Raw genomic sequence first — 23,862 nt, forward strand, 5'->3', positions numbered from 1 at the left:
CCTCTCAGACTTGGGCTCTCCTTTACTCGGTGAGTGAGGTGCAATTTAGCTCTTGTGGTAGAGTGGGCTCCATGAACTTAGTATAATTGCATGTAAGCCGTTTGATCACTTGCTTCTCTCTCTATCCCTGCACTAGTATGCTTTATGACCCCTTGGATGGACCCTTCGTAGAGGTCAGCAATAAAAATTGGGACTATTTGTCTGTATGTCTCTGTCTTTATAATATTTCATATTTTTGATGTGATGTACTAATTTTAAATGAATTATTTATGAAATAAAGCTTCTTATGCCATTATACTCAATAGTTCTCCTATTTATTTATATATGGTTTTGAGTAGGCACTTGTGTGTGAAGATGGGGGTTGGCCCTCCTCTTTAGACCCCCTACCCACACTATCTATTATGTGGGCCGCAGTTTGTTTACATGTCCTTTTATATAGAGCTCCCTCTCAAACAGTCTCCTCCCCAATCATTTTGATAACTTCCTGTGTAACCGCCCCTTTGACCCTCTCTAGATATAACCCCCATTACTCAATAATCGCCGCTCAGTGTGCCCTGATATAAACCACATATGAAGCAGTCAGGCTAAGATCATTTAAAGCTCAGAAAGCGCAACCCATCCACCACCATACATTATCACGGAGTACGCGCCTATCAGCCACCGCAGGAAGTGACGCTTCCCACTGATGCGATGCGTTCCGACTCAGGATGCTCACCTTAATGCTATGGAACACACAGTACTGCACATGACCGGAAACTTTACACCGGAAATAACGTGTGCAGATGAAGCAGTGCGATCCAGCCTCAGACATTCTCCTTGCTACTGTGGAGCGCACGGTACTGTGCATGACCAGAAACTCCGCTGGATAACAGCAACAACCAATTTAGGTGTGCCCAACCCTCTGATTCGCTCCAAACGGGAGCGCAACCACTGACCACCAATATACATAGCCAAAGATAAAACTGTGGATACCATATTTATCACAACTACTCTATTGGTTGATAAACGGGGAAATTGAGAGACAGATAAAATTGCAATTACTCTCTAAACCTCACCTTCAATACTTATACATATGATAGAGTATTTTATAATCACATATATTTACAGAGCGGCAAGGCAAAAAATTATACTAAAAATAAGGGGATGATGAAGACTGATGATACAATAACTTTTTTTAGGGAGGGGTAGAGGACAAGACAAGAAGAGGGGAGAGCAAGGAGGAGCTCCATTGACCATATAGGACAATCAAATGTGTATGTGTGTATATCTGTAAATATATATACACTACAGACCAAAAGTTTGGACACACCTTCTCATTTACATATTTTTCTGTATTTTCATAACTAAGAAAATTGTACATTCACACTGAAGGCATCAAAACTATGAATTAACACATGTGGAATTATATACTTACCAAAAAAGATTGAAACACCTGAAAATATGTCTTATATTCTAGGTTCTTCAAAGTAGCCACCTTTTGCTTTGATGGCTGCTTTGCACACTCTTGACGAGCTTCAAGAGGTAGTCAACGGAAATGGTTTTCACTTCACAGGTGTGCCCTGTCAGGTTTAATAAGTGGGATTTCTTGCCTTATAAATGGGGTTGGGACCATCGTTGTGTTGTGCAGAAGTCAGGTGAATACACAGCTGATAGTCCTACTGAATAGACTGCTAGAATTTGTATTAAGGCAAGAAAAAAGCAGCTAAGTAAAGAAAAACGAGTGGCCATCATTACTTTAAGAAATGAAGGTCAGTCAGTGCGAAAAATTGGGAAAACTTTGAAAGTGTCCCCAAGTACAGTTGCAAAAACCATCTAGCGCTACAAAGAAACTGGCTCATATGAGGACCGCCCCAGAAAAGGAAGACCGAGAGTCACCTCTGCTTCTGAGGAGAAGTTTATCCGAGTCATCAGCCTCAGAAATCGCAGGTTAACAGCAGCTCAGATTAGAGACCAGGTCAATGCCACACAGAGTTCTAGCAGCAGACACATCTCTTCAACAACTGTTAAGAGGAGACTTTGTGCAGCAGGCCTTCATGGTAAAATAGCTGCTAGGAAACCACTGCTAAAGACAGGCAACAAGCAGAAGAGACTTGTTTGGGCTAAAGAACACAAGGAATGGACATTAGACCAGTAGAAATCTGTGCTTTGGTTTGATGAGTCCAAATTTGAGATCTTTGTGCGACACAGAAAAGGTGAACAGATAGGGTATGTGCACACGATGCAGAAATGAAGCAGAAAATTTCTGCATCATTTCTGCATCTCCCTGGCAGAAAAAACGCATGCAGATTGTGCATGCGTTTTTCCTGCGGAATACATGCGGATTCACATGCGTTTCCGCATGTGGATTGACAAGCGCTTTCCAGGCGATTTTAGCATCACCTGGAAAGTGCTTGACAACTAGGTCACACTATATAAATCCATGCAAACAGTATGGATTTATATAGTGTGACCCGAGAGAGTGGTAAAAATAAAAAATAAATGTATACTTTACCCTCCGATGGCCCGCGCTGTCCAGCTCACTCCGTTCTCCCTTCCGGCAACACTGAATTTAAAGACCTGCCGACGTCAGCGTCACGTGACCTGTCACATGACTCTGACGTCAGCGCAGGTCCTTCAACTCACTGCAAAGTGCCGGGAACCAAGCAGGAGCGGTACGCGGGCCGACAGTAGGTAAGTATACATTTATTTTTTATTTTATTCACAGATTTTTTAATGGTACCTGGGTGTGGATGAGACTCTCCTCTCATCTACACCCGGGTACCATCCGCACATTAGAACGCGTGGATTACGCATCTACATATACAGTGATGTGTAATCCATGCGGTCTAATGCAAGTCAGTGGCGACGAAAACGCCGCATTTCCGCAAAATTAATGGACATGCTGCGGAGTTTTGAGCGCAGCATAAACGCTGCGGAAAAATCCGCAGCATGGGCACAGCATATGCGGATTTCCATTGGGGAACATTGCTGCCCTTCTACCATGCTTTTTTAATGCGTTTCCGCAGCTTTTCCGCAGCTGCGGAAACGCATAAAAAACGTATCGTGTGCACACAGCCATAGACTCTACATGCCTAGTTCCCACCGTGAAGCATGGAGGAGGAGGTGTGATGGTGTGGGGGTGCTTTGCTGGTGACACTGTTGGGGATTTATTCAAAATTGAAGGCATACTGAACCAGCATGGCTACCACAGGATCTTGCAGCGGCATGCTATTCCATCCGGTTTGCGTTTAGCTGGACCATCATTTATTTTTCAACAGAACAATGACCCCAAACACACCTCCAGGCTGTGTAAGGGCTATTTGACCAAGAAGGAGAGTGATGGGGTGCTACGCCAGATGACCTGGCCTCCACAGTCACCAGACCTGAACCCAATCAAGATTTGTTTGGGGTGAGCTGGACCGCAGAGTGAAGGCAAAAGGGCCAACAAGTGCTAAGCATCTCTGGGAACTCCTTCAAGATTGTTGGAAGACCATTTCCGGTGACTACCTCTTGAAGCTCATCAAGGGAATGCCAAGAGTGTGCGAAGCAGTCATCAAAGCAAAAGGTGACTACTTTGAAGAACCTAGAATATAAGACATATTTTCAGTTGTTTCACACTTTTTTGTTAAGTATATAATTCCACATGTGTTAATTCATAGTTTTTATGCCTTCAGTGTGAATGTACAATTTTCATAGTCATGAAAATACAGAAAAATCTATAAATGAGAAGGTGTGTCCAAACTTTTGGTCTGTACTGTATATATATGTGTAAATGTGTAAAAAGAACTGACCAGCACATCCTAAATGTGAACAGGTGCAAGCTGCAGAAACTGAATAAGATATATGAAAAGAAAGCACAGCAGCACTCCATTATGGCCAAAATACATAAAGACAATAAAAACGTTTGATATAAACTGTGATATTACTCAATGGACTTTACTTACAATAAACGGAGGTTCTTAGCGCATAAATTGGCCAATTCATGTGTGCCCATCAACCGCTGCAAGGTGACCTCCCGTCTGATGGGTACTTCTCTGCCTACGTGCCTCTCTTGGGCTACAAGCCTATAACTCTGGACAGAACATGTCACTTCTGGGCTAAAACACCTACAATTCAAATGGGCTGGTAGAATAGAATATACATCACCTGCTGGTTAAATGGGGGGAATGCCAGGTCAGACAGGAGGCAGTTACAACCTCCTATAGTAATATATAATAAGAAAACTGACCAGCACATCCTAAGTGTGAACAGGTGCTAGCTGCAGAAACTATATATAATGATGAAGTCTAATCCAGATAAAAAAATAGACACAAGAATTTGTGCAGCCCACAATGAGGGGACAAAAAACTAGCTTATATGGTCAGCCAAAACAATCCAGTCGATTCAAAGGTCCATCATAACGTCTCATGGTTATAAGAAACAGGCCTATGTAATTTGTTTGTTTATCCACTTAGGGGTAAGGGAATCCACTCTAAAGGTCCATTCACATTCATGTTTCAATAGGTCCTTATCCTGATCGCACCCTCTGGGGCTAGATTTCACAACCTCAATAACTGTAAAGAGAATTTCATCTACTTCACCCAGATGTGTTGTTCTCATATGTCTTGACAGTGGGGTATGTCGATCATTCCTGATGTCACCCAGATGTTCACTCACTCTCCTCCTCAGTTCTCTCTTAGTTTTGCCCACATAATTAAGTGGATATGGGCAGGTTGCCATATAGATCACACCTGAGCTCTTACTGTGGAAAAAGCACGGTGGCTCAATAGTTAGCACTGCAGCCTTGCAGCACTGGGGTCCTGGATTCAAATCCCACCAAGGACAACATCTGCAAGGAGTTTGTATGTTCTTCCCGTGTTTGCGTGGGTTTCTTCCGGGTTCTCTGGTTTCCTCCCACACTCCAAAGACATACTGATAGGGAATTTAGATTGTGAGCCCCAATGGGGACAGCGATGATAATGTATGTAAAGTGCTGTGAAATATGTTAGCGCTATATAAAAATAAAGATTATTAATATTGTTAATATTTTACCCATGCGGAATCAAACACAAAATTTCAAAATGGATTTCCAAAAAATCAATCTAATATTAAATTTGCAAAAAAAATAACATGTACCTCCTATGCTCCTAGCCACATCTGTACCAAAATTCAAGTTGGCATCTCAATGGGATCATACTTAACCCCTTAACCCCCGAGGGTGGTTTGCACGTTAATGACCAGGCCAATTTTTACAATTCTGACCCCTGTCACTTTATGAGGTAATTACTCTGGAACGCTTCAACGGATCCCCCTGATTCTGAGATTGTTTTTTTCGTGACATATTGTACTTCATGATTGTGGTAACATTTCTTCGATATCACTTGCGTTTATTTGTGAAAAAAACGGAAATTTGGTGAAAATGTTGAAAATTTTGCAATTTTCACAATTTGAATTTTCCCACATGTCTACTTTACATCAGCACAATTTTGGAACCAAAATTTTTTTCTGTTAGGGAGCTATAAAGGTTAAAAGTTGACCAGCGATTTCTAATTTTTCCAACAAAATTTACAAAACCATTTTTTTAGGGACCACATCACATTTGAAGTCACTTTGAGAGGTCTTCATGGCAGAAAATACCCAAAAGTGACACCATTCTAAAAACTGCACCCCTCAAGGTGCTCCAAACCACATTCAATAAGTTTATTAACCCTTCAGGTGCTTCACAGGAATTTTTGGAATGTGGAAGAAAAAAATGAACATTTAACTCTTTTCACAAAAATGTTACTTTAGACCCAATTTTTTTTATTTTCACAGGGGTAACAAAAAATGGACCCCAAAATTTGTTGTGCAATTTCCCCTGGGCACGCAGATACCCCATATGTGGGAAAAAACACTGTTTGGGCACACGGCAGGGCTCGGAAGGGAAGGAGCGCCATTTGACTTTTTCATTGTAAAATTTGCTTGAATAATTAGCGGACGCCATGTTGCGTTTGGAGAGCCCCTTTGTGCCCAAACATTGGAGCTCCCCCACAAGTGACCCCATTTTGGAAACTAGACCCCCAAAGGCACCTATCTAGATTCATAGTGAGCACTTGGAACCCCCAGGTGCTTCACAAATTGATTCGTAAAAATGAAAAAGTGAAAAAAAAAACACTTTTTCATTTTTATGAATCAATTTGTGAAGCACCTGGGGGCTCCAAGTGCTCACTATGCATCTAGATAGGTGCCTTGGGGGGTCTAGTTTACAAAATGGGGTCACTTGTGGGGGAGCTCCAATGTTTGGGCACACAGGGGCTCTCCAAACGCAACATGGTGTCCGCTAACAATTTGAGCCGACAATTTGTTAGCGGACACCATGTTGCATTTGGAGAGTCCTTGTGTGCCCAAACATTGGAGCTCCCCCACAAGTGACCTCATTTTGGAAACTAGACCCTCCAAGGCAGCTATCTAGATGCATAGTGAGCAGTTGGAACCCCCAGGTGCTTCACAAATTGATTTGTAAAAATGAAAAAGTGGAAAAAAAATCCTTTTCCATTTTTACGAATCAATTTGTGAAGCACCTAAGGGTTCCAAGTGCTGACTATGCATCTAGATAGGTGCCTTGGGTGGTCTAGTTTCCAAAATGGGGTCACTTGTGGGGGAGCTCCAAACGCAACATGGCGTCCTCTAACAATTTGAGCCGATTTTCCATTCAATTTGTTAGCGGACACCATGTCGCGTTTGGAGAGCCCCTGATTTGTTAGCGGACACCATGTCGCGTTTGGAGAGCCCCTGATGTGCCTAAACAGTGGAGCTCCCCCACAAGTGACCCCATTTTGGAAACTAAACCCCTCAAGGATTTTATTAAGGTGTATAGTGAACATTTTGAACCCAGAGGTACGACACAGAATTTGATAACATTAGGTCATTATATTGAATAAGTTGTCATTAGTCTTGAGCGCAAGTGTTCGCTACTTGAGTTTGCATCGGGTACTCAGGTATGCACCATGTACTGCGTGTGCTCGAGTGACATGCTTGAGTCCCCGCCCGGATGTTTCACGGTTATTAGACACCCAAAAAAAAACATGCGGGGATCGCTCATGCATGGCAGACAATCCCCGCAAAGTTTTTTGGGCCGTGAAGCTTATGGGGCGGAGACTCGAGCATGTCACTTAAATACCCACGATACTCAATGCATACCAGAGCACCCGATGCAAAATCAAGTAGCGAGCACTTGCGCTCAACACTAGTCGCCTTATTGTCATGTTTTTTTCTTTTGTAAAAAATCACAACCCCATCACAACCCTAACCCCAACCCAGCCCTAACCCTAGCACAACCCTAACCTGAGAGTTTATTTTTTACGTCGTTCCTCATGCGGTATAAGTGATTAGACGACCTTATTCTTCGGGTCGGTGAGACTACAGCGATACCAGAATCCTATGGGGTTTTTCTGACTGACAGCTGTCACACACTAAAAGACGCATTTTTTGTAAAATCTAGTTTTTGCATCGCCATATTTTGAGAGCTATAATTTTTCCAGATTTTGGCAGACAGTCATATGACGGCTCGTTTTTTGCGGGATGAGTTGACGTTGTTATTGGTGCCATTTTCAGGCACGTGACATTTTTTGATCGCTTTCTATTCCGATTTTTGGGAGGCAGAATAAACAAAAACCAACAATTCAGGAATTGTTTTTTTTGTTTTTTTTATTCTGTTCCGCGTGTGGTAAAATTGATAAGGCAGGTTTATTCTTCGGGTCAGTACGTTTACAGCGGTACCACATTTATATCGTATTTCTATGTTTTGCACTTTTACATAATGAAAGCAATTTTATAGAAAAAAATATTTTTTAGCATTGCTTTATTCTGAGAGCTATAACTTTTTTATTTTTCGGCTGATGGAGCTGTGTGGCAGCTTGTTTTTTGGGGGACGAGATGACGTTTTCAGCGGTACCATATTTATTTATATTCGTCTTTTTGATCGCGTGTTATTCCATTTTTTGTTTGGCGGTATGATGATAAAGCATTGTTTTTTGCTTCGTTTTTTTTTCATTTTTTTTACCGTGTTCACTGAAGGGGTTAACTAGTGGGACAGTTTTATAGGTCAGGTTGTTCCGGACGCGGCGATACCAAATATGTGTACTTTTATTGTTTGTTTTGTTTTTTTTTATAATAATATTTATTGATGGGTACATTATATTTTTATTTTTGGTGGATTATTTTTTTTATTTTTTTTTATATATTTTTACAATTCTTTTTTTTTTTTCACTTTCTGATAGTTTTTATACTTTATTACTTTGTCCCACTATGGGACTTTCACTTTTTTTTCTCTGATCGCCTGCATGACACAGGAATGCAGCACTATCCCTGTGCCATGCAGGCTGTCAGTGCTGGACAGGGAGAAGATTGCTTGGAGATGCACTGAGCATGTCCAAACAATCTTCCTGCTGTCTGGTGACCCGGATGTTGTCATGACGACATCGGGTTGTCATGGCAACATCCTGGAAGCCACGGCAGACAGCGCTGGAAGCCAGAAGAGGAGGTGAGTATCTGCGATCACCTCCCCTTGCCCCCGCAATGCTGCGGTCGACTTCGATCGCAGCATCGCGGGGGTTAATGTGCTGGGAGCGGTGCCTGAGCGCTCCCTGCACATAGTACCGGGTGTCAGCTGTGACAATCAGCTGACACCCGGCGGCGATCGCGCCCGCACAGCCTGTGTGCGCTCGTGATCGCCATGATTTACTAATACGGGTCTGGCTCTGAAGTCCCAGGGCACAGACGCGTATTAGTACGTCAGATGTTGTTAAGTGGTTAAAAAACAAACTAAAATAAAACAGTATAAACACTGTCAATTCGAAAATCTTGAATTCAGATCTGTTCAGTCTGTGGTCTAAAAGTATAAGGTCTTTTTTTACAAATAAAAAACTCATGTTTTTATAAATGTCTGCCATCACAAGAAAGAATTTGGAGTGGAAGCTGAATGGCTCTTTTTTCTACAGCTCATGGCAAAGGTGTATGTGATGGTTAAGAAGGCAGCGTGCAACGTCTTGCAGCTCGGGCTAGCCTCCAGAGGCCATATTCAGACCACATCTTAACACACCGCCAACTATTCAGCTGCAGTGAGAAAATATTCCTAACATTCAGTTCATGTACTGTACAAACCAGGACTACAAAGAAGAGGAGATTTTGTTAAAACATTAGTTACAGGAAGTAGAACCCATCACAAGAACTTCACAATACCACACTTTCATTCCACTGAGTGACACAGAAATAAAAACATTCATTCAGCAACGACAGTGAAGTCCATGAAGTGATTGAAGATGGCACAAGATTGGCAATGGTGACATAACTGGTTATGTGACCTGTGAATATGATCAGCACTGGTGGCTGCCGGCTAATGTACTCTGCCAAGATTATGCTAATGAAGAAGTAGAAGGGATTTTTCTGCATCCTTCTGGTCCGTCCCCTTCCTTTGTGTATCCAAGAAAACCAAAGCTATTAAAAGTAACCAAAAATCAGATATTAACTCAGGTGGACTCTAACACCATAACAACCATACATACTGACACAAAAGGAAACGGCCATTGTTATAAGAGATTGTTGACAAGATTAAATCTTGCCCAGTAGAAGGGACAAATTGATGAAACAAAAGGACTTACTATTAATTCAATTGTTCATACTAGTTAATTTTGTTTTATTTTAAAGCTTGGTGATTTAACTACTATACTCTGTTTAAAAACTTGAAAAAGTACATATCTAGTGTTGTAATATTAATAATAAAAAAATTGAAACACGTGTATTTAAATAACCCTTTCTGACATTGTACGTAATAATACTGTCCTGTGCCCTGGGTCTTATGGACCAGGTACTTATTATTACTTCTCATCTTTAATGAGGCACCGTGACCGGAGTCGTAGTGATCACATTTAAATTCTGGTGCATCTTACCTCAGGGTAGATGGCGTCGTCATCCTAGGAGGATGTCACCGCCCCCCTGCAACTATGACCGCTGTGATTGGCTGTAAGAGCACCGATCACAGGCTGGTGCCTGGCAACGCCAGGCCTCACCTGAGCCCGCTATGATTGATGTTATCGACGATGACATCGATCGCACCAGTCACAGCGCACAGATGCGCTGTGACCTGGCTGTGACTGTCCTGCACTTCCTCATAGTAGCTGAGGACTTGTACAGGGCGGTCACGCTGTCAGATTGTGTGCCGTGCTGGGCCTTGTGGTGCGACAAAAGCCTGTGACCCCACAATTGCTGCTCCTGCTGCTAGCAAATAAAGAAGATAGAAGAAAGAAGATCCCTGCCTGATCTCTCCTCATCCACCTCAATCCCCCTCTTCCTCCTTTCCCCCTCTTTTTATCAAACTCCCCACCTCCCCCTTTCTGCCACCGAGTGATGATCAGTACTTGATTTTTGGCAGATTTTTTTTTTCGTGCGTCCTGCAGCGGCTGAGCATGGATCAATGACGCAAATCACTGATCAACGTCTGTGCTCGCTGTTTTCCAGGACTTTTTTTTGTCTCTGTCCATTCCCCCCTCCTTTGCACTACCTCTGTGCGCACATCCAGCAGCTGCCGAGCATTACACTTTTTTTCTCCCCTCCCTTTGCACCACCTCCTTGTGCACATCCATCAGCCATCGAGCGTTAGTCAGTGATGCAGATCACTGATTCACACTCGTGTTTGCTGTTTTGCACTCCCCCTCCCTTTGCACCACCTCCGTGCGCACATCCAGCAGCCGCCAAGTGTTGCACTTGGCGCACATCTCTGATCCGCACTCATGCTTGCTGTTTTCCACTGTTTTGTTTCATAGACTTTTTTTTCTCCCCCCCCCCCTTTGCACCACCTCCTGTTATTGCTTTTTTTCTTTAAAAAAAAAAAAAGTTTACACCAAGCACTCTCACACACACAACTGAATAAAGTACTGATACAAACACCACATACATGAAAAAAAAAATGTTGTCCCACTTGTCCCACACACGGTATTCAGTGAAGGAGCCATACACTACTTTCCTTGCCTTCAACACTGACAGTAAGGGAGAGGATCCCACCTTTCTTTATTTTTCCTCATCCTCGTCCCCCTCTTCCTCCTCGGGTGATTCTGAACCGCCAAAAAGACGCCCTAGGACAGAAGCTGAACCAGCGCCAGCCATTATTGACCCCATGTGGACCTAGACCCTCGAAAATTATGAGCCACAGATTCCGCATATTCTGGTGCAATAAGGAATCAAGTTTGACACCACCCGCCTCACAGAAATAGACTTTTTCAAAGTCTTTTTCTCTGAGGATTTTTTAAACCTGATGGTGGGCGAAACTAATTTGTACGCTCAACAATTTTTGTCACAAAACCACTCATCATTTTCTAACTTGAAGTTAGAAGTTTTGGGGCCTGGTCCTTCACATGGGGATACTGAAGAAGCTAGAAGTTCATTGGAGTGTTAACGTTTTGTATAACACTCCATTGTTCCGAATGGTCATGATCCAGACACGTTTTGAGACCATCCACAAATTCTTGCATTAAATGATAATGTACGTTGTTCTCACCGAGATGATCCCAATCATCTTTTCAAAGTTCGGCCGGTCATCGAAGAACTTCAACAACAAGTCTACTGAAATGTACATGCCTCAAAATGACATCTACGTGGATGAGTCCCAAATTCATCTTAAGGGGAGGCTTAAATTCTGGCAGTACCTGCGCACTAAGAGGGCCAGGTACGAAATGAAGCTGTACAAACTGTGTGAGAGTACCTCAGGGTACACCCACAAGTTTAGGGTTTATGAAGGAAAGGACTCCTGCATTGAGCCCACTGAATGCCCCCCTGTCCTGAGAGTGAGTGGTAAAATTGTGTTGGATTTGGTGCGCCCACTGCTGGATCAAGTTTATCACCTCTACGTGGATAACTTTTATACCAACATCCCACTCTTTAAGTCCCTCTTTGTGTGAGGTACCGCAGCCTTGAAATACTGTCCGCAAAAATCAGATGCCTCTCGAAGATGCTAATTGGGCAGCTGCTCAGAAGGGGTGAGAGCAGAGCCCAATGTAGCAACCACATGCTGGTGGTCAAGTACTAGGACAAGAGGGATGTCCTTCTCTTGACCACCATACATGGTGATGGCAGCACTCCCAGCACTGTACGAGGTACCTCTACACAGGTCGTCAAACCAGATTGTGTACTGGGGGGGGAGTTGATCTCTCTGATCAAGTCCACCAGCCGTACAGTGCTTTGAGAAAGGCCAAGGTGTGGTACAAGAAGGTGGCCGTGCACATCGTACAGATGGCAATGCATAACACTTTTCTTTTATCACGATGTGCAGGCCAGACCGCTACATCGTATTTTCGGTTCCAGGAGGTAGTGATCAAGGCCCTGTTATTTGGCAGTGAGGAAGGAGCAGGCCCCAGTAATTCCGGAACTGAAGGTGCTCGTATAGTACAATGCCAACATTTCCCGGGGGAAGTCCCTCAAAGCAGAAAAAAAGGTAAGTCACAAAAGAGGTGCTGAGTGTGCTACGGAATGCGACACCTGCACTGACAAACCTGTCCTGTGTATGAAAGAATGCTTCAGCCTGTACCACACATCCATGGGCTACTAAATTCATTTCTGACTTACACAACTGATATATGACAACTAGTGTTGAGCGATACCTTCCGATATCGCGAAATATCGGATTGGATCGGACCGATACCCAAAAAATATTGGATATTGCCGATTCCGATACCGGAAACCAATGCAAGTCAATGGGACACAAATATCGAAATGAAAATAAACCCTTTCTTTCCTTGTAGGTTAATTCTACATGAAGGAAAACAACTAAGAATAATGTAGAATGTATTACATGAAAAGCCGGCAATTCAGCAGCGGCATACAACGGTACCCGACAATTTAGAACAGAAAGAATAGAGCATCACACATAGATTAGATAGATAGAAACATGTCAGTCACATATATAAGAAGTACAGTGACAGTGTTGCTTACTGTACTTGTCATTTAGTGTTAAAGGATTTATTAAAAAAAATAATAGTGTTTTCATGCACAGTCTCTTTAAAAAAGCCGGCCGGCAATTCAGCATCGATACCCGACAATTTAGAATAGAAAGAATAGAGCATCACACATAGATTAGATAGATAGAAACATGTCAGTCACATATATAAGAAGTACAGTGATAGTGTTGGTTACTGTGCTTGTCATTTAGTGTTAAAATAAAGGATTTATTAAAAAAAAAATTGGCGTGGGGTTCCCTGTAATTTTAGTCTTTAGCGGAGGTTAAGCAGATGGCTGGGGCAGATGTTTGAAGCCTGGGAAGGGGGTAATACCCACGGAGCTTCCCAGGCTACTAATATCAGCCCCCAGCTGAATACCTAGCCTTTACTAGCTATTAAAATGGGGGACCCCCAAAAAAATGATGTGGGGAATCCCCTATTTTAATAGCTAGCAAAGGCTAGGCAGACAGCTGGGGGCTGATATTAGTAGCCCAGGAAGGGTGCCATGAATATTGGCCCCCTCCCAGGCTAGAAACACCAGCCGTCAGCCGCCCCAGAAATGGCGCATCCATAGGATGCGCCAATTCTGGCACTTAGCCTCGCTCTTCCCACTGCCCTGTAGCGGTGGCAGTGGGGTAATAGGGCTGGGGTTGATGTCAGCTTATAATGCCAGCTGACATCAAGCCCAGGTTAGTAATGGAAAGGCGTCTGTAAGACACCCCCATTACTAACCCCATAGTCAAAGTTAAAAAAAAAAACACAAACACCCAGAATAAAGTCCTTTAATTGAAATAAACACACAATTCTTTATTGTTCTAAATTAAACCATACTTACCATCACGCCCATTCCAGCTAAAGCCAACGATCTCCTGCAATAAAAGTAAAATAATAAAGCAACTTCATCCTTACCTTTCGATGGTTCCCAGGATGGCTCCAGCTCTGCTACATTCACATAACAGGCTGGATCGCAGCCGAAAGCTGCCATCCAGCTTGCCATGCCGCAGACACTGAGAAGCGCAGGCATGCTTGCGCTCCTCAGTGTCTGGCTGTGACGGCATAAAGATGAGCCGAGGTCATGTCCAATGAACTCAGCTCACCTCATGCACGTCACTGACAGCGTCGGAGAATTCTACTGCGCATGCGGTGAGCGTGAGAGAATTCTCCCAAGGTGTCAGTGACGTGCATGAGGTGAGCTCATGTCCAATGAACTCAGCTCACCTCATGCACGTCATTGACAGCGTGGGAGAATTCTCCTGCACTCAGCGCTTCAGCAGGAGAATTCTCCCATGCTGGGATGGCATTGAGATGACAGGCTGGATCGCTGCTGAGCGCTGCCATCCAGCATGCCATCCTTCATAGACACTGCAGAGCGCAGGCATGCTTGCGCTCTGCAGTGTCTCTGAAGGATGAAAAGCTGGATGGCAGCATTCAGCTGCGATCCAGCCTGTCATCTCAATGCCATCCCAGCGTGGGAGAATTCTCCTGCTCAAGAGCTGAGTGCAGGAGAATTCTCCCACGCTGTCAATGACGTGCATGAGGTGAGCTGAGTTCATTGGACATGAGCTCACCTCATGCACGTCACTGACAGCATGGGAGAATTCTCTCACGCTCACCGCATGCGCAGTAGAATTCTCCCACGCTGTCAGTGACGTGCATGAGGTGAGCTGAGTTCATTGGACATGACCTCGGCTCATCTTTATGCCGTCACAGCCAGACACTTTCTCAGAATCAGTGGGATCCGTTAAAGCGTTCCAGAGTTATTACCTCGTAAAGTGACACTGGTCAGAATTGTAAAAATTAGCCTGGTCATTAACGTGCAAACAGCCTTTAAAGGGGTTAATATTGCTTCTTTTACTTTAGTATTAAACATATAAAAGTATTGTCCCAAGGAGAGATCCCAACTTGAGTCCTTGTACAAATGTAACCAAAAACACAGGTAACACTTATACCTATTTAAAATTTTTTATAACATAGTAGCTATTGAACCTGTTCTACGCCCGGGTGGCGAGCATTTTTATTGGTATATGGTCCCCCATCCTGTTATGTGCTGCCCCTATTCTGCGCCCCCATCCTGTTATGTGCTGTCCCCATCCTGATATTTGTGCTGTCCCCATCCTGGTATTTGTGCAGCCCCCATCCTGGTATTTGTGGCTCCCCATTTTGGTATTTGTGCTACCCAATCCTGTTCCCCCATCCTGTTATGTGCTGCCCCATCTAATCCTGGTATGCATGATACCCCTCATCCCTATCCTGGTATGCATGGTACCCCCTCATCCCTATCCTGGTATGCATGGTACCCCTCATCCCTATCCTGGTATGAATGGCACCCCTCATCCCCAATCCTGGTATGCATGGCAGCCCTTATACCAATCCTGGTATGCATGGCACCCCTCATCCCAATCCTGGTATACATGGCACCCCATCCCTCATCTTGGTATGCATGGCTCCCTCATCCCCAATGCTGGTATGTATGGCCTCCTTAGCCTTATCCTGGCATGCATGGGCCCCTTACCCCCATCCTGGTATGCATGGCACTCCTCATCCCCAATCTTGGTATTCATGGCACACCATCCCTCATTCTGGTGTGCTTGGTACCCCTCATCCCTATCCTGGTATGCATGGTACCCCATCCCTCATCCCTATCTTGGTATGTATGGTACCCCCTCATCCCCATCCTGGTATGCATGGCCCCTCATTCGTATCCTGGTATGCATGGCCCCTCATCCCTATCCTGGTATGCATGGTACCCCTTCATCCCTATCCTGGTATGCATGGTATCCCCTCATCCCTATCCTGGTATGCGTGCCACCCCTCATCTTCAATCCTGGTATACTTGGGACCCCTCATCCCCAATCCTGGTATGCATGGCCCCCCTCATCCCCAATCCTGGTATGTATGTTCCCCTCATCCTCAGTCCTGGTAAGCATGGCACCCCTCATCTCCAATCCTGGTATGCTTGGCACCCCTCATATCAATTCTGGTATGCATGGCTCCCTCATCCCCAATCCTTGTATGTATGGCCCCTCAGCCTTATGCTGGTATGCATGGTACCCCTCATCCCCATCCTGGAATGCATGGCATCCCATCCCTCATCCTGGTATGCATGATACCCCTCATTCCCAATCCTGGTATTCATGGCACCCCTCATCACCAATCCTGGTATGTATGGTATCCCTCATCCTCAATCCTGGTATGTATGGTACCCCTCATCCGTATCCTGGTATGTATGGTACCCCTCATCCCCAGTCCTGGTATGCATGGCAAATGTGTCTTCAGTAAAATGGCGCCGGATAGCGCGCTATGCGCATGCGCCGGTTCCGACCCCGCATTCCTGACCCAGTCTCCGGCCAGAACAGAGGCGCCGGGGCAACACACCTCCCGGTTAGGTAAGTATGAAAGTATGGCGCCCTAGATCGCGGTATGCGTTCAGTGCTTACGCTTACCGCGATCTCCGGCGCCATACACTCCTCTTACCTGTAATGGCTCCTTTTTAATTTGACTCCTCAAAAACAAAATATTAGCAAACATAATCTTGTGACATGTCAAATTAAAGCTTGTACCTTTCTAAACAGAACGGTGGGAGATCTCTTTATCTTATTTCTAACCCGAGATATGACATATCAAAAATTTATCATTATGCAAGCCCAAAATTCTAACTTTTTCAAAACTTTAGAAATCTATATAAAATTAACTACCTTATTTTGCAATTCACTAAATTAGCACTGAAAAAAAAACAAAGAAAAAAAAAATCCGAAGACATCAGGTAAAAAAAATATTCAGATTTGGATCACTTGACAGAAAATGACCCATATGGGGTATTTCTACATTCAGCTAAAATTGTGGGACAATTTTTTTTGTGCCATTTTTGCCCAGTGTGAAAGTGTAAAATCTGGGGCTGAAACAAAATTTTGGTGGTAAAAATTTAATTATTTTTCTTCACTGCCCAATGGTATGTGGAGTCGGTAAGCCAAACCTTCGACTCCTCAATTTCCATGACACCGACTCCACCTTCGACTCCACGACTCCGGCTCTGACACCCTCATACATGGCTCATGTTTAAGTGATAAATTTACGGTATAAATTTCCCTTCAGAGCTTTGCACTGTGCCTCAAAAGTAGTTTTGGACCACATATAGGGTATCTGCGTACTCAGGAGAAATTGCACAACACATTTTGGGGTCCATTCTCTCCTGCTATCCTTGTAAAAATGAAAAAACTTGCGGTTAAAGCAATATTTTTGTGAGAAAAATATATATATTTTTTTTAATTTTCACAGATCAGTGTTGAAAAATTCAGTGAAGTACCTGGGGGTTCAAGGTGCTCAACACACATCTAGATAAATTCCTTAAGGGGTCTAGTTAACAAAATGGGGTCTCTTGTGGTGGGTTTCCACTCTGTAGGCACATCAGGGGCTCTCCAAATGTGACATGATGTCCTCCAATGATTTCAGCACATTTTGCATTTCAAAAGTTAAATAGCACTCCTTCCGTTCTGAGCCCTGCTGTGCGCCCACACAGTAGTTTTCCCCCATCTATGTTGTACTCTTGGGAAATTTTACAGTGTTTGGGGTCCATTTTCTCCTGTTACCCTTGTGAAAATAAAAACATTTGGGTCTAAAGTAAATTTTTTGTGAAAATAGTTAAATGTTAATTTTTTCCTTCCACATTCCTTTAGTTCCTGTGAAACAACTGAAGGAAGGGTTAATATACTTGAATGTGGTTTTGAGCACCTTGAGGGGTGCAGTTTTTAGAATGGTGTCACTTTTAGGTATTTTCTGTCATATAGACCTCTCAAAGTCACTTCAAATCTGATGTGGTCCCTAAAAATGAGAAATCGCTGGTCAACTTTTAACTTTTCTAACTTTCAAACAGAAAAAAAAAATGTTTTAAAAATGATGCAGATGTAAAGTAGACATGTGGGAAATGTTATTTATTAAATGTTTTGTGTGACATATCGCTCTGATTTAAAGGCATAAAAATTACAATTTTAAAAATTGCAAAATTTTCGCCAGTTTTCAGATTTTTTTCTCTCAAATAAATACAAGTCATATCGAAGAAATTTTAACATTATTATAAAGCAGAATATGTCATGAAAAAAAGAATCTGAGAATCAGTGGGATCCGTTGAAGCGTTCCAAGGTTATTACCTCATAAAGTGACAATGGTCAGAATTGAAAAAAATGGCCTGGTTAGGAAGGTGAAAACAGGTTCTGGGTGAAGGGAATAAAAAATAATTTACAATATTTTTTTAAACCTTATTACTTAATCTCTCTATGGGACTTTCGCAGCTCTGATCACCATAATAAAGATTCTAAAGCATAGCAATGCACAAGCATTGCAGTGATTTATAAACTGTCAGTGCTAGTTAGATCATGCACTGCTCTTGATCTAATTGGCTTGCTAGCACTCGTGACCCAGATGTCATCATGACAACGTCGAGTCACCATGGCAATGATCGGCCCCTGCCTTGTAAATGCCGCGATCGATATTGATCGCAGTGTGTAGGGGGTTAAACTGCCCTTCAGTGAGAGCTGGGTGTCAGCTGTCAGAATCGCTGAACACCCGGCGGTGTTCGTGCTCCCACAGAGTCTGTGCGTGACAAATCTGGAAGTACTTACCAACCTGGACTTATGGATACATCGAAGGTCGTGAAGGGGTTAAAGTAAAGTCTGTTAGATGGAAGCTGTGACATAAGTGCTCAGCGCAGAGCATGGGATAATTGTGAACTTAGCCTTAAAAGCAAAATGTTATCTACTGCAAAATGGTACCAAGAAAAGCTGCCACTCAACTCACAAAAAACAAGTTTTCACTCAGTTTCATCATCATGCAGTTGAAATATACAGATTTCACTCTGCAACACCAATTGCATTCTGATTTCTGGAGAACACCTGTGCAGTCCAACCGCAACTGAGAGGGTGTAATTTCCAAAATGGCTTCACTTGCAGCAGGTTTCTGCTGTTTTGGCAACCTCGAGGCTTCTCAAATGTTACATGGCAGTCTCAAAGCATTTTTGCCAAAATTCTGCATCAGAAGTCAAGTAGCCCTCCTTTTCTTCCGAGCCCTATGGTTATGGTGTGCCCAAACAGTAGTTTCCGGCCACACATCGGGTGCCGGCATATGCAGGAGAAATTGCACAACAAATTTTGGGCTCCAATTTCTATACTTGAAAGGTTAACAAACTTTTGAATGTGGTTTTTAATACCTTGAAGGGTGCCGTTATTAAAATGTGGTCTTGATTGTGGGGTTTCTGAAATATAGGCCCCTCAGTCACTTCAGAACCGAAGTGATCCATTCTAAAAAAAAAAAAAAAAAAAAAGATTTGTAAATGTTATTGAAAAAATGCTGCTGAACATTTAAACATGTTAAGAAAAGGGATGTCAGAAATGTTGCTGACGTAAAGTAGACATGTAGTAAATGTTAGTAACTATATTTCGCATTTTGCTTGCTGGCAGGTATGAGCTTGTAAGGAGAGTCAGCGAGAGGCTGAAAGGGAAGCCTAAACCCATCTACGTGTTTGAGGAGAAGTACCCCGACTACTATTTTACTGATGGTAAGGTGTATATTTGTGTGTGTTTTGTTGTACACGTTTGTACGTATGTTTTCCTATGAAGTGCTGCATCGGGGAGTAATGTTTAGGGCTCACTCACATTGGCGTAAAACACGGCCTTGAGCTATCCAATATTTTATCGAATAGCACTCAACCCAATATTATACTAAGGGGCAGTACATAGCACCGACTATTTTCTCATGCCAATTCAGTATGAAAAAACAATTGCAGCCTGCACAGGTATGCAGCGATTGGGTTTATGAAAATGTTTTCAAATTCAATGACTGTTTTAATAAATTTAACCATCACATATGGATAATGCACAAAATGCGCATGAAATTACCTACAAGTGAGATGAACAAGGAAAATTTTTACTGTAGGCAAAAATGCAAACAATATTATAATTTAAATTTATTGAACATTCATTCTGCAACTTTATTGCAAATTAATTCTTATTCCTTTTCTTTTTCTCTTCAGTTCTCCTCTCCATGTTAATGTGGAGTGGTGGCAGGAGAACTTTAGTGGAATTAACTAAACATTCCGCAACTATGTTCTTGAATCCCAGATTGCAAAGATGTTCTTATTGACCCACTGTTTTGGCTCCAGTAATGAGTCCTATCCCGGCTGTGCCATTCTCACAAAAGCATTGGTACTTCACGCATCCTTCTTGCTGCTTAAGGAGCAATGAGAGAACTTTCAGATCACCACATATTGACCTTCCTTGATCCTTGTAATTAAAGCGGTTGTCCACTACTTTCACATTGATACCCTATCTTTAGGATAGGGCATGAATGTATGATCGGCTGGGGTCCTGAACGCGGCACCCCCGTCGATCAGCTGATATCGGTGCCTTTCGGAAGTCCTTACCTGCGGTGCTTGGCAGTCAAGTTGTAGTGGCTGGCGCTTGTTACTGCTCATCCACCTCCCATTCAATTGAATGTGCAGTACCCCCCGGCGGCCACTACAGATGGACAGCCAAGCACTGCAGGTAAGGACTTTCGGCTGGGACCGATAACAGCTGGTCGGCGAGGGTTCCCCGTCCGATCATACATGGATGCCCTTTCCTACGGGCATCAATGTGAAAGTAGTGGACAACTTCTTTAAGTTTCTTTAGAATAAAGTCAAAATTCTCATAGCATTTCTTCAAGTGCATAGAATGCTCTACAGGCACTAAAGCATACTTGCTGCCATTGTGCAGTAGCACAGCTTTCATACTTTTTCATGAATCAATAAAGAATCTCCACTTGCTCACATTGTACTCAATGTTACATTTTTCCATCAGCCTAGGAATATCACTGCAATACACTAGAGCACCGTCTTGAGTAAAGTATGGAAGGAATTCCTTTTCTCTGCTTCTGTACCAAGAATTAACAGTTAACAGGAATAGTGGGTTCTTTTCCTTTAGTCTAGAGCCTAAAAGTTGTGCAGAATATTTAGGAAGTCCTTGACTAAATCATTTTATTCAAAGTGTGAAGAAAAAGCTGTGGCTCATTGGGACTAGTATGAAACCTTCGTCAGAATCCTGCTCTTCATGTTCTGAATCAGGTGTATCTGCAAGTGTATCCAGAGATGAAAGGACAGGTATTCCTGGACCGTGAATCACAGGGCAAATCACTATGATTTCACTATGATTTCGCTACGAGTCAATGGGTGTGTGTGAAATATCGGACTGCACTCGGACTTAATCTGAGTGCAGTGTGATGTATGCGCACAGATACTATGGAGAAGATTGAGAAATTAAGTTCTCCGTCTTCTCCACACCTGTGCTGAGATTCTCTCATGTGAGAGAATGGGATCACACTAACATGACACCCAGATCAAAATGACAGAGTGTGAGCCGAGTGTCCTTAGCATAATCAGCCCGATTCTCTCGCATGAGAGAACTTACAACAGTACAATAAACCTCATTTCAAGGCAGAAACATTACTGTGTCCAACAGTTATTACATATATCAAACTGAAATAGCTGTTGCAAAAACACCAATTTTTATAAAACATTAAGCTTAAGATTAATAGGGGTGCCCAAACTTTTTCATATAACTGTAAGAGGGATTTAGAGCCCCTTTAACATAATGTGGGTCACTTTTGGAGAAAAACTCCATAAAATGTTTTTAAAAAAGTATGTTGCTGCATCTGTAATGACTTGATAGATAATAATGTCATTATTTATCCCACACAATGAAAACAACAAAAAAGACAGTGTAAATTGAGTGTCTCCGTAATCATATTGAACCAAAATAATAGCATGAACATTATACTGCATGGTGAACACAATAAACATTAAGAACAATTGCACATTTATTCTTTGTTTTGTTCATCCTTGCTAACAAAATTGATTAAAAATGAGAAAATACCCCAAAATACTAGTAAAAAATACATACAGCACACTGGCTCGGTGTTTAGTACTGCAGCCTTGCAGCGCTGGGGTCCTGGGTTCAGATCCCACCAAGGAGTTTGTATGTTCTCCCCGTGTTTGCGTGGGTTTCCTCCGGGTTCTCCAGTTTCCTCCTATGCTCTAAAGACATACTGATAGGGAATGTAGATTGTGAACCCTGATGGGCACAGCGATGATAATGTATGTAAAACACTGTGGAATATGTTAGCGCTATATAAAAATAAAGATTATTATTATCCTATTCGGCAAATACACTGTGTTCCAAATTATTGTGCAAATAATATTTTCTCAGATTTTCCCAAATTACCTATATGAATTGCAGTCATTGTAATTTTCCAGTCAAATAACTATTAGGGTATGTGCACACGATGCAGAAATGCTCAGGATTTTTTCCTGAGCGTTTCTGCATCTCTCTGGCAGGAAAAAACGCATGCGGATTGTACATGCGGTTTCCTGCCAGGGACATGCGGAAATGAAGCGTTCTTCACATGCATTTCCGCATGCGGGTTGACAAGCGCTTCCCAAGCGATTTTAGCATCACTTGGAAAGTGCTTGTCAACTTCACACTATATAAATCCATGCAACCGGCATGGATTTATATAGTGTGTGAATGTCAAAAAATAAAAAATAAATCTATACTTTACCCTCTGATGGCCCCCGGTGTCCTGCTTCATCGGTCCCGGCTGCCGGCAGTGAAGACTTTAGGACCTTCCGACGTCAGCGTCACGTGACCCGTCACATGACTCTGACGTCAGCGAAGGTCCTTCATTCAACCGCGAAGTGCCCGGGAAGCCAGCAGGACGCAGCGCGGGCCGTCAGAAGGTGAGAATATATATATTTTTTATTTTATTCTTTTTTTTTTAATGGTACCTGGGTCTGGATGAGAGTCCTCTTATCCACACCCGGGTACCATCCGCACATTAGACCGCATGAAAAGCGCATCAACATATACAGTGATGCGGATTCCATGCGGTCTAATGCAAGTCAATGGCGGCAAAAGAGCAGCGTTTTCGCAAAATGAATTGACATGCTGCGGATTTTTGACAAAAAATCCGCATCATGGGCACAGCACATGCGGATTTCCATTGGGGAACATTGCTGCCCTTCTACCATGCGTTTTTCATGCGTTTCCGCGGCGTTTACGCAACCGCAAAAACGCCGCGGAAACGCATGAAAAACGCATCGTGTGAACTCAGCCTTAGAGTACAATTGAAAGGTTTTTGTACAAACTGCCTATGATAACAGTATAGTTTTAAAAAATAAAAAACTCAACTGCACTCAAAATGCATGTTCCAAATTATTATGCACAGCAGAGTTTTCAACCTTTTCATTTTAATAAAGAACAAAAAAATGGTCATTTTTGAAATTATAAGCATTAGCAGGTTATTACAAACTGAAATAAAACAGTTTTCAACTCAAAACTTTATTCTAGGTGATGTTACATTTGCTCATAGGACCCCTTGTTCGCAAGGAGCTTCTGAACTCTCTCGTCCATTGAATTTGTCAGGTTTTGGATGGTTTCTGCTTCCAATTGTTTTGCATGAGGACAGAATACCCTCCCAGAGCTGTTGCTTAGATGTGAACTGCCTCCCGCCATCATAGACACTCCTTTTGATGATGCTCCAGAGGTTCTCAATGGGGTTGAGGTCTGGGGAGCATGGGTGCCACACCATAAGTTTGTCCCCTTTTATGCCCATAGCAGCCAGAGATGCAGATGTGTTATGTGCAGCATGAGACGGGGCATTATCATGCATGAAAATGATGTTCCTGCGGAATACACGGTTCTTCTTCTTGAACCATGGAAGGAAGTGCTGTTTGAGAAACTCAACATACATTATGGAGTTTATCTTTACCCCTTCAGGGATCCTAAAAGGGGCCGACAATCTCTCTCCCCATGATTCCAGCCCAAAACATTACTCCACCTCCTCCTTGTTAGCGCCGTAGCCGTGTTTGCATGGGGTGTCCATCAACCAGCCATCCTCCACTCCATCCATCTGGACC

At 43.0% G+C, this 23,862-nt stretch overlaps 1 long non-coding RNA gene across 1 annotated transcript in view; it reads left to right on the plus strand.

The window, feature by feature from the left end:
• LOC141176279 (uncharacterized) overlaps nt 1-19,530 on the plus strand; it is a 55,089-nt gene extending 35,559 nt beyond the window's left edge. Inside the window, exon 3 of the long non-coding RNA XR_012253127.1 lies at nt 19,373-19,530. This is a non-coding gene — a long non-coding RNA (uncharacterized lncRNA). The remainder of the gene's footprint in view (nt 1-19,372) is intronic.
• The last annotated feature ends 4,332 nt before the right edge of the window (nt 19,531-23,862 follow it).

The sequence above is a fragment of the Phyllobates terribilis genome, unplaced genomic scaffold (assembly GCF_046119375.1).
Source record: "Phyllobates terribilis strain yellow unplaced genomic scaffold, ASM4611937v1 Scaffold_23__1_contigs__length_19252631, whole genome shotgun sequence".
In the NCBI taxonomy this organism is placed as follows: domain Eukaryota; kingdom Metazoa; phylum Chordata; class Amphibia; order Anura; family Dendrobatidae; genus Phyllobates; species Phyllobates terribilis.